This window comes from Pogoniulus pusillus, chromosome 9, assembly GCF_015220805.1.
Source record: "Pogoniulus pusillus isolate bPogPus1 chromosome 9, bPogPus1.pri, whole genome shotgun sequence".
Classification (NCBI taxonomy): Eukaryota; Metazoa; Chordata; class Aves; order Piciformes; family Lybiidae; genus Pogoniulus; species Pogoniulus pusillus.
In genome coordinates this window covers 39,217,469-39,229,426 of record NC_087272.1, presented here as the reverse complement: position 1 = coordinate 39,229,426, position 11,958 = coordinate 39,217,469, and the positions used below count along the sequence as shown (strand labels likewise).

General features: G+C 54.2%; 1 long non-coding RNA gene across 1 annotated transcript in view; it reads right to left on the bottom strand.

Annotated features, from left to right (window-relative positions):
• Positions 1–414: 414 nt before the first annotated feature.
• The window catches only part of LOC135178372 (uncharacterized), a 49,958-nt gene continuing 38,414 nt past the window's right edge, over positions 415–11,958 (bottom strand). The window contains exon 3 of the long non-coding RNA XR_010303486.1: positions 415–618. This is a non-coding gene — a long non-coding RNA (uncharacterized LOC135178372). The remainder of the gene's footprint in view (positions 619–11,958) is intronic.

Below are 11,958 nucleotides of genomic sequence, written 5' to 3'. Positions count from 1 at the left end.
GCTAGATTGTGTGGTCCTGCTCTGGCAGGGAGGTTGGACTGGATGAGCTCCTGGGATCCCTTCCAACCCCTGACATCCTGTGAGCCTGGGATCCTGTGATCCCAGCAGCTCCACTTCTCACGGATGCACCTTTGGCAGTGTTGTTTCATTGTTAGCACCTCCGGGCAGAGCTGCAGGAGCTTCCCTAAGGGAATCCTGCTGCAACCTCCAATATCAGCATAAAGAGCTGAGTTTCTGCCAGGCTTGGTGACCCTGCAAATAGCTGCTGCAAGCTCACTGGAGCTTGGAAAGCAGCCCTGCCCTGGAAATGACTTGCTGATCATTTGCAGCCCTGCTGCAAGGCTGGAATAAAAGGAGCTAATAATTGCATCTCTTCCTCCAGATGTGATGCCTGTGGGCAGGCCAATTGCTTGGATCTTATTTGCTCCAACTGATTTCATATTTGATGGGGTCTGTGTAAGGAGGAGGGCTGGTGGCTGCTGCCAGGAGCAGAGATGCACACACAGAGAGGTGGCAGGAATTCCTTTGAATCTGGGAACCACTCAGGGTCTCCCTTCCTGTTATTTTTCTTCACTCCTGAACCAAAAAGGTGATGATTTGAAAGGTTTTCCATAATTCCTAGAGAGAAACCAAAGAAGAGAGCTCCCAAAAGCCCTTCTGGAACATAAAAGTTCCCTTCTGGAGCACAGCCCTGTGAGGAGAGGCTGAGGGAGCTCAAGGTGCAGCAGAGGAGGCTCAGGGCAGAGCTCATTGCTGCCTGCAGCGAGGCTGTAGCCAGGTGGGGTTGGGCTCTGCTGCCAGGCAGCCAGCAGCAGAAGAAGGGGACCCAGGCTGAAGCTGTGCCAGGGCAGGTCTAGGCTGGCTGTGAGGAGGAAGTTCCTGGCAGAGAGAGTGATTGGCATTGGAATGGGCTGCCCAGGGAGGTGGTGGAGTGGCCGTGGCTGGAGGTGTTGCAGCCAAGCCTGGCTGGGGCACTTAGTGCCATGGTCTGGTTGGTTGGGCAGGGCTGGGTGCTAGGTTGGACTGGCTGAGCTTGGAGCTCTCTTCCAACCTGCTTGGTTCTGTCATCCTATCCTTCACTCCCAAGAGCTTGCAGTGGAGGTAAAGCAGAGATGCTCCAACCCCCTGATCATTTTCGTGGCCCTCCTCTGGAACTCCTCCATCACATGCCAGTATCTCACTACACTTAGACAACAATCAGTTGCTTCAGTCCAGCTTAAACCTGCCCTCTTTCTGATTCACTCTAAGGGAAGCAATTCCCAAGGAAAAGATGTGAGAAGAGAGAAATTGCTGCAGAGCTCCAAACACTGCCAGTGTCCGCTGGCAGCTTTCTTTCTGCGGCACCTAAGCGCGGCAGTGCAAATGATGTCTCCCTGCTCCTCTTGAGCCGTCACAATGCAGATCCCCAGATATGTTTGTTTATGGCTGAGGCTTTGCTGCCTAATGCAAATAACACAGCAGCAGAGCAAGCATGAAGCATGACAGAAGAGAGATAGGATTAATGTCAAGCCTGCAGCTCCCAGTGCCTGTGCGGTACGTCCTCAAAGCGCCCTCCGCCTCCGCCGACTTCCCCGTTGGAAATCAGACAGGCACAGCCTAATTCTCATTATCTGTGGATGCTCAGCAGTTGTTCAATAAGAATGAAAGTTATGCATGCATTATTTTTTTCCCCTCTCTCATAAAGATCAAGTCTTGCCTGGGAAACTCGAGAGCTTTTCCTAGGTCAGGTGTTCATTCCTCGGCCGAACTAGCGGCTGAAGGAAGCGCAGTGGTGGTGGCTTGAGTTAGAGCCAGCAGCAAGCTCTGATACAGAGCCTTGCAAAGCCTGGCTGCCAAGATTAATTCAGACTAGCCGGGCCAGACAAATTGCTATGGAGAAGGGCACACCCTAGGCATAACCAAAAGCTGGGCACCCATCTTGGTGTTGCAATAAAATCGCTCTTCCTCCTCCGTGGGCAAAAGGTTCTGGAACAGAGAAATTCTTTCTTTGTAGAGCTCTGGCCCAGACATGAGCACTCAAAGAGTTCTGAGAGGAGGTTATAGCCTCTGCAACCCTGCCAGACACACAACCATCAGTGACATAGATGAGGGCACAGACAGAATCTGCTCAGCAAGTTTGCTGCTGGCACCAAGCTGGGAGGCTTGGCTGGTGTAGCGGCAGGCTGTGCTGCCATCCAGTGAGACCTGGGCAGGCAGAGCTGGGCACAGAGGAACCAGAGGAGGTTCAACAAGGACAAGTGCAGAGTCCTGCACCTGGGGAGGGATAATAAACTGCAGCAGTCCAGGCTGGGAGGTGACTGCTGGAGAGCAGTCCTGTGGAGAGGGACCTGGGGGTGCAGGGGGAGAACATCCATGGCACAGCAATGTGCTCTGGGGGCCAAGAGGGACAATGGGGTCCTGGGGGGCATTAAGAAGAGCATGTCCAGCAGATCCAGGGAGGTTCTCCTCCCCTCTGCTCTGCCCTGCTGAGACCTCATCTTGAGTACTGCCTGCAGTTTTGGGCTCCCCAGTTGAAGAGGGACAGGGACCTGCTGAAGAGGGTGCAGCAGAGGAGAGGCTGAGGGAGCTGGGGGTGTGCAGCCTGCAGCAGAGGAGGCTCAGGGCAGAGCTCATTGCTGCCTGCAGCTGCCTGCAGGGAGGCTGTAGCCAGGTGGGGTTGGGCTCTGCTGCCAGGCAGCCAGCAACAGAAGAAGGGGACACAGCCTGGAGCTGTGGCAGGGCAGGTCTAGGCTGGATGTGAGGAGGAAGTTGCTGGCAGAGAGAGTGATTGGCATTGGAATGGGCTGCCCAGGGAGGTGGTGGAGTGGCCGTGGCTGGAGGTGTTGCAGCCAAGCCTGGCTGGGGCACTTAGTGCCATGGTCTGGTTGGTTGGGCAGGGCTGGGTGCTAGGTTGGGCTGGCCGAGCTTGGAGCTCTCTTCCAGCCTGCTTGATTCAATGACTCTAAAAGGACTCCTAAATATCCAAGCAAGCCTCCCCAGCCCCCTCCCCTTCTCAGCCTGTTACAGGACTGTAGAAATGCAGGCAGTAGTCATCACTATTATGGCACTGGACTGTTGCATGTATCCTGCACCTCCACAGCCTGTGGCAGCAAAGCTCAGATGCTCTTCCCACACAGTTCAGACTTCTACATCTTGGTTGTTCAATTCACTTTGTGATGAACCTGTCTCAAACCTGCTCCCTGTTTTCAGGTGCAGCTGTTTTGGGGCAGTGACCAATGGCACTGCTATGACTTTAGCAAACAGAAGAGACATTCCTCCCCCTTTTAAATGTTTGCAGCATTACTCACTGCCTTCTGCAATGTAAATAAACAAGGCAAGAGGTTATGTGGAGAATCGACACTCCAGCCTGGTACAGGCTACAACAAGAGAGACCTTCCCAGTGCCAGGTAAAGGGCAGGTTAGTTCTAACAGAGGGTGCAATGATTGATGTCAACTGCTTACAATTAAAGAGGCTTTACCTTGAGGAAAAGGTTTCCTTTGTCTGCAGAGGTCAGAAAACATCCATGATGTGCCTGACCAAAGAGCCTCCCAGGAAGAAAAAGAGGAGAGAGGAAATGAAGCTGTCAAGAGGACAATATTTTTGCCCTTGCATGCTGAAAACCCAACTGGGCCAACTCCTTCTGAAACTAGGGGCTGAATTTTTGACCTCCAGAAGCAGCTGAGTGCTTTAAGCTCATCTCAGACTCATAGAGTCAAGCAGGTTGGCAGAGAGCTCCAAGCTCAGCCAGCCCAACCTAGCACCCAGCCCTGCCCAACCAACCAGACCATGGCACTAAGTGCCCCAGCCAGGCTTGGCTGCAACACCTCCAGCCACAGCCACTCCACCACCTCCCTGGGCAGCCCATTCCAATGCCAATCACTCTCTCTGCCAGGAACTTCCTCCTCACAGCCAGCCTAGACCTGCCCTGGCACAGCTTCAGACTCTGTCCCCTTCTTCTGGTGCTGGCTGCCTGGCAGCAGAGCCCAACCCCACCTGGCTACAGCCTCCCTGCAGGCAGCTGCAGGCAGCAATGAGCTCTGCCCTGAGCCTCCTCTGCTGCAGGCTGCACCCCCCCAGCTCCCTCAGCCTCTCCTCACAGGGCTCTGCTCCAGGCCCCTCCCCAGCCTTGCTGCCCTTCTCCAAACACCTTCCAGCACCTCAACAGCTCTCTGCAATTCAGGAGCCCACAACTGGACACAGCACTCCAGGGCTGGCCTGAGCAGTGCTGAGCACAGGGGCACAAGAACCTCCCTTGTCCTGCTGCCCACACTGCTCCTCAGCCAGCCCAGGATGCCATTGGCTCTGCTGCCCACCTGGGCACTGCTGCCTCCTCTTCAGCTCCTCTCTGCCAGCACCCCCAGCTCCCTCTCTGCCTGCCTGCTCTCAGCCATTCTGGCCCCAGCCTCTAGTACTGCTTGGGGTTGTTGTGGCCAAAGTGCTGAACCCTGCCCTTGGCCTTGTTCAGTCTCATCCCCTTGGCCTCTGCCCACCCATGCAGCCTGGCCAGGTCCCTCTGCAGGGCTCTCCTACCCTCCAACAGCTCCACAGCTGCTCCTAGCTTGGTGTCACTGCAAACTCACTGCTGCTGGGCTCAGTCTCCTGCTCCAGATCATCAATAAAGATGTTGCACAGGACTGTGCCCAGCACTGATCCCTGGGGCACAGCACCAGCTGCATGTGGCACCATTCCCCATGTGCTTCCATGAAAATTTTCCATGCTCAGGAATCCACATTTTCTCATGAGAAACTGCCTCAGCCAAAACATTCCCTATCAGCTGCCCTTTTGCTTCACTTCAAAGGCAAACTCTGTGGCAAGACCTGCATGCTGGGAAATACTTCCAGTCAGATGTCTTGTCCTTAACATTTAAGAGGAGCCATTTGCTGGCCTTGGGGGGGGGGGGGGTTGCACACAACACATAATGCCCAGCATTATGCATTGGAGACAAACCACATGAAACAGGAATAGCAACAGCACTGCCTGAGCTGTGTGACCCTGAGCCCTCTTTTAATTCCACCCCCCCCACCATTAACTGTGGTGTTTTCCAATGGTTGTTTGCTTAGAATAGTGTTTAAACACCAACCCTGGCTGAACTCCCTTCATTTCCTTGCATGTAGTGTGCTGGGGAGGGGAAATGTTAACTGTTGTGGCCCCACCTGGAGTACTGCTGCCAGCTCTGGGCTCCCCAGTTGAAGAGGGACAGGGATCTGCTGGAGAGTCCAAGGGAGGGCTGTAAGGATCCTGAAGGGACTGCAGCACTGCCCAAAGAGGAGAGGCTGAGGGACCTGGGGCTGGGCAATATGGAGAGAAGGCTGAGAGGGGATCTGGGCAATGTCAGTCAACAGGTGAGGGCTGGGGGTCAAGAAGGGAGGGACAGGGACAGCCTCTGCTCACTTGTGCCCTGGGATAGTCCATGCACCCAAAGAGTGGCTGGCAATGGCTCCATGGCCAAGTGCAGGCCAGGGACAAGCAGAGTCCCTCAGGGGTCAGTCCTGGCACCAGTCTTGTTCAACAGCTTTGTGGGTGCCATGGACAGAGGCACTGAGTGCAGCCTCAGCAAGTTTGCTGCCCACACCAAGCTGTGTGGTGCAGCAGCCAGGCTGGAGGGCAGGATCCATCCAGAGGGACCTGGGCAGGCTGCAGAGGTGGGCACAAGCCAAGCTCAGGAGGTTCAGCAAGATCCAGATTTATAACCCTTGATTAGATCCCCTCTCAGCCTGTGATCCTGCAGAAGCAGTGAGGCCAGCAGACTCAGTGACTAATCATTCTGATCAGACTCATTCTAACCAGACTCTAATCAGTGAGGTCATTCCACCTTGCTCTGCTGAGACCCCACCTGGAGAACAGCGACCAACTCTGCACCCCTCAACACACCAAGGGCAAGGGCCTGATGGAGCAGGTCCAGAGCAGGGACATGAAGATGCTCAGGAGGTTGGAGCAGCTCTGCTATGAGGACAGGCTGAGGGAGCTGGGGGTGTGCAGTCTGGAGAAGGGAAGGCTTCAGGCTGATCTAATAGTAACCTGCCAGTACCTGAAGGGGGCTACAAGAAGGCTGCAGAGAGACTGTTTGCAAAGGGCTGCAGGGACAGGACAAAGGCAATGGCTTCAAACTAGAGCAGAGCAGATGGAGACTGGAAATGAGGAAGAAGCTCTGCACCACGAGGGTCATAAAACACTGCAGCAGCTTGCCCAGGGAGGTGGTTGAGGTCCCATGTCTAGAGATACTAAAGGTGAGGCTGGACAGGGCTGTGGCCAACCTGATCTAGTTGGGGATGTCGCTGCTGAGTGCAAGGGGGTTTGGACTGGGTGAGCTTTGGAGGTCCCTTCCAACCCAGCCCACTCTGTGATTGAGTGAAAGCTAATCACAGCAGGATGCTGATGGTCTGGATTGCTGCTAGGCTAACACACAACCACTACATCAACAAAGGAGGAAAGGGCAGGAGCAGGGAAGTTCAGCAATAAGCCTTTGTTTGGGATCTTCTTTCCCATCTATTCTCTCTTAAATAGTCAGGCTCTGGCACTATGCCCCAAAGTAAATATAAAAGGAGGAGGTTGGTTTTTTGTCTGCTGCACATCAGCAGCATGCAGCAGATGTTTGAAAGCTGTGACTGCACTGACAATGACATCATACAGGGTCTGATAGCTGCACAGGGTGAAAACCATAGACTCATAGAACCAAGCAGGTTGGAAGAGAGCTCCAGGCTCAGCCAGCCCAACCTAGCACCCAGCCCTGCCCAACCAACCAGACCATGGCACTAAGTGCCCCAGCCAGGCTTGGCTGCAACACCTCCAGCCACGGCCACTCCACCACCTCCCTGGGCAGCCCATTCCAATGCCAATCACTCTCTCTGCCAGGAACTTCCTCCTCACAGCCAGCCTAGACCTGCCCTGGCACAGCTTCAGTCTGTGTCCCCTTCTTCTGGTGCTGGCTGCCTGGCAGCAGAGCCCAACCCCACCTGGCTACAGCCTCCCTGCAGGCAGCTGCAGGCAGCAATGAGCTCTGCCCTGAGCCTCCTCTGCTGCAGGCTGCACCCCCCCAGCTCCCTCAGCCTCTCCTCACAGGGCTGTGCTCCAGGCCCCTCCCCAGCCTTGCTGCCCTTCTCCAAACACCTTCCAGCACCTCAACAGCTCTCTGCAATTCAGGAGCCCACAACTGGACACAGCACTCCAGGGCTGGCCTGAGCAGTGCTGAGCACAGGGGCACAAGAACCTCCCTTGTCCTGCTGCCCACACTGCTCCTGAGCCAGCCCAGGATGCCATTGGCTCTGCTGCCCACCTGGGCACTGCTGCCTCCTCTTCAGCTCCTCTCTGCCAGCACCCCCAGCTCCCTCTCTGCCTGGCTGCTCTCAGCCACTCTGGCCCCAGCCTGTAGCACTGCTTGGGGTTGTTGTGGCCAAAGTGCAGAACCCTGCCCTTGGCCTTGTTCACTCTCATCCCATTGGCCTCTGCCCACCCCTCCAGCCTGGCCAGATCCCTCTGCAGGGCTCTCCTACCCTCCAACAGCTCCACAGCTGCTCCTAGCTTGATGCCATCTGCAAACTCACTGCTGCTGGACTCAATCCCCTGCTCCAGATCATCAATAAAAATTCAGACCTGCTCTCCTACCATGGACTTGCTCATTGCATCCCAAAGCCTTCAACAACTCTGACTAGGGGGGAAGCATTTTCTGATGTCCCTGAGGAACTGGGCAAGAAGGCAACAAGGAAAACCCTCAAAGCTTTTTGATCAGGAAAATGGAGGTTTACACAGATATTTTTTTTCCTCCCCCCCAAAGTAGCTGCTTAAAAAGATGCCAATTTTTTTTTTCCTTCTGAAAGACTCTAAGTTGGGTTAGAAAAAAAATGAAAATTTCATTTCAGAGAAGTTTTCAGGCTCTGATCAGTTTAGTGCAGTGAAATCTGAGAGGGGATTTTAAGTGTGGGTGGGGGGGAAATATGTGTAGTGTGATTTTTCCTTTCTGCTTCTGCATAAATCTTCCTGGGAACAGGATCCATGTTCAAAGAAAACACAGAAGGTCTCCTCTAGAAGTGCTACAGTTTACTACAACTGCCACAAAGGAAATTCATGGAGACTTTTTTTTTTTGATGAGCAAAAGAGGAATGTGTGAATTTAGATCCAGAGGTGAAATGGAGGAGGAGGAGGAAGATGCTGGCAGTTTTATTCTACTTGTTAAGGGGGAAGAAGAGCAAAGGAGTGGGTTTTAATTCACATTCTTAACCTACCTATTCAGAGTCATAGAAGCAGTCAGGGTTGGAAGGCAACACAAGGAGCAGCCAGTTCCAACCCCCCTGCCATGGGTAGAGACATCCTTTCCTATATCAGACTGCCCACAGCCTCATCCAGCCTGGCCTCAAACACCTCCAGCCATGGGGCCTCAACCACCTCCCTGGGCAACCCCTGCCAGCCTCTCACCACTCTCCTGCTCAACAAATTCCTCCTCATGTCCAGTCTGAACCTACCCATCTCCAACTCTGCTCTGCCTCAGCTCCAAACCATTGCCCCTTGGCCTGTCTCTAGACCCACTAATGTGAAGTCCCTCTGCAGCCTTCCTGCAGGCTGCCTTCAGCTCTTGGCAGGCAGCTCTGAGGTGCCCCTGGAGTGTAATGCTTTGAAGGACAAGGGAGGCTCTTCTGCCCCTGTGCTCAGCACTGCTCAGGCCAGCCCTGGAGTGCTGTGTCCAGCTCTGGGCTCCTGAATTGCAGAGAGCTGTTGAGGTGCTGGCAGGTGTGGAGAGAAGGGCAGCAAGGCTGGGGAGGGGCCTGGAGCAGAGCCCTGTGAGGAGAGGCTGAGGGAGCTGGGGGGGTGCAGCCTGCAGCAGAGGAGGCTCAGGGCAGAGCTCATTGCTGCCTGCAGCTGCCTGCAGGGAGGCTGCAGCCAGGTGGGGTTGGGCTCTGCTGCCAGGCAGCCAGCACCAGAAGAAGGGGACACAGCCTGGAGGCTGTGCCAGGGCAGGTCTAGCCTGGATGTGAGGAGGAAGTTGCTGGCAGAGAGAGTGATTGGCACTGGAATGGGCTGCCCAGGGAGGTGGTGGAGTGGCCGTGGCTGGAGGTGTTGCAGCCAAGCCTGGCTGGGGCACTTAGTGCCATGGTCTGGTTGGTTGGGCAGGGCTGGGTGCTAGGTTGGGCTGGCTGAGCTTGGAGCTCTCTGCCAACCTGCTTGGTTCTGTACTTCTGATGCCTGATGGATGAGTGTAGAGCTCCAAAATGCAACAGAGCCAGGAACACAACAAGGAGCTTTTCAACTTACTGTTGGCTACAACCAGAGTGCTCCTCAACCGTAAGGCAAGATAAGCAGGTGGCAGTTATTAGTGTCAATGACTCATTAAAGAGTAGAGAACAAGTACATAGAGCTTTATCTCACCTCTATAACCACCACAATCCATGTTTCCACCACTCCAAGGAACACTCTGTTGTCACTGACCGTCAAAATAAGCTACAGTTGAGAACTGCCTGCACCTCTGAGCAAAACAATATGGTGAATTGTAGCAAATTAACCCCACAGTGGAAAGGATGAGGTCACTTGGATGGGGGAAAAGTGGCATTTTGTGCCCTGGGCTTAGAATCACTCAGGTTGGCAGAGAGCTCCAAGCTCAGCCAGCCCAACCTAGCACCCAGCCCTGCCCAACCAACCAGACCATGGCACTAAGTGCCCCAGCCAGGCTTGGCTGCAACACCTCCAGGCACAGCCACTCCACCACCTCCCTGGGCAGCCCATTCCAATGCCAATCACTCTTCTGCCAACAGCTTCCTCCTACCATGCAGGAAGCCATTGTTTGAAGCCATTGCCCTCATCCTATCCTCTGGAGCCTTTCAAGGCCTGTCTGGATGTGCTCCTGTGTGCCCTGAGCTAGATTGTATGGTCTTGCTCTTGGCAGGGGGGGTTGGACTGGATGATCCCTTTGGGTCTCTTTTTTCCCAGAGAGAGTGATTGGCATTGGAATGGGCTGCCCAGGGAGGTGGTGGAGTGGCCGTGGCTGGAGGTGTTGCAGCCAAGCCTGGCTGGGGCACTTAGTGCCATGGTCTGGTTGGTTGGGCAGGGCTGGGTGCTAGGTTGGGCTGGCTGAGCTTGGAGCTCTCTTCCACCCTGCTTGATTCTATGATTCTATGAACCCCTGACATGCTGTGAGCCTGTGATCATCCTGTCCCTGCAGGCAAACAGCCTCCCTGCAGCCCTCTTGTAGGCCCTTTCAGATACTGGCAGGCTGCTTTTAGGTCTCCTTGGAGCCTTCTCTTCCCCAGGCTGAACACCTCTCAGCTCCTTCAGCTGCTTCTCCAACTGCTCTGTCAGCCCTAGGAGGTGAGACCTGCCTCAGTCTCTGTGCTGCATGTCCTGAGGAAGCAATCCCAAAGCCAAGGCTTGACAAATCATCAGCTGGCAAAGGCAAACAGACCCTGATCCAGCAGGAGCTATGCAAACACAATCCCTCCTGTTTGTTATCCTCTTTTTATCCCCTTACCCCCCTGCTCTTTGAGGCTTTGGGTATATGCATGGCTCATATTTGAGCTTTTATCTGCAGCCATTAGGGCTGGAAACTTCCCTTTTTCTGTTTTTAATGCTGAGATGCTCACAGGAGCTGAGGGAAACATCAAATAGCAGGAGGCACGTGAGAAACATCTTAAAGCTGGCAGCACTGCACATGAAAAGAGGCAGCTCTTGCCTTGAACAGCTCCAGTCCAAACAGGAGGCAAAGGCTGGGAGGAAAGCATCACTGCCACAATTCTTACAGACACAGCAAGATGAAAGCATCACCTGGCAAAGGTGGAGCTGAGCCTGCATCCAGTGAGGCTGTTTAGAGCCCAAAGTCACAGGGCTGCTTTCCTCCTTCATTATGCAGCCTTAATTGCCACGGGGGAAAGGAACTCTTTTTGCATGTTGCCAGGGGATTGTGTTTTCCTTCCTTAAAGCCAGGCAAATGAGGCAATTGCTGTGATAAACCATGCTAGGAGATGGCTTCAGTGGGCCATGAGCTCCACAAAGGCAATTTGTTGTGTTAAGGGATACTTGTATGCTGCAGCAAGAGCAAGGAGAACAGTGGCACAGCATCCAGGGAAAGTCCTTCTGGGACAGATTCAGTGAGTGGTCTTCATTTGAGAGTCAGGACAGAGTCACAGAAGCACAGAATCAAGCAGGTTGGAAAAGACCTCCAAGCTCAGCCAGCCCAACCTAGCACCCAGCCCTGCCCAACCAACCAGACCATGGCACTAAGTGCCCCAGCCAGGCTTGGCTGCAACACCTCCAGCCACAGCCACTCCACCACCTCCCTGGGCAGCCCATTCCAATGCCAATCACTCTCTCTGGGAAAAAAGAGACCCAAAGGGATCATCCAGTCCAACCCCCCCTGCCAAGAGCAAGACCATACAATCTAGCTCAGGGCACACAGGAGCACATCCAGACAGGCCTTGAAAGGCTCCAGAGGATAGGTTGAGGGCAATGGCTTCAAACAATGGCTTCCTGCATGGTAGGAGGAAGCTGTTGGCAGAGAGAGTGATTGGCATTGGAATGGGCTGCCCAGGGAGGTGGTGGAGTGGCTGTGGCTGGAGGTGTTTCAGAGGAGGCTGGCTGGGGCACTTAGTGCCCTGGGTTAGTTAATGAGAAGGGTAAGGTGCTAGGTTGGACTTGATGATCTCAGAGGTCTTTTCCAACCTGGTTCACTCTGTGATTCTCTGACTCTGGATGTGGTCAACCCAAGTTACCATTTCCTGTGATTCATGCTGAAGCAACTGAAGTTATCTTCTCCACTGACATCTTGCAACCCTCACCAGAAGTTCTGTTAACTTCAAATACTCAACTTAGTCTTGCAGCCCTGCATTTAGGGATTTACAGCAGGACTGGCCCAGACTCCTGAGGCTCATTCTAACATTCCTCACAGAATCACAGAATCAGTCAGGGCTGGAAGGGACCACAAGGAGCAGCCAGTTCCAACCCCCTGCCATGCCCAGGGACACCCTACCCTAGAGCAGGCTGCACACAGCCTCAGCCAG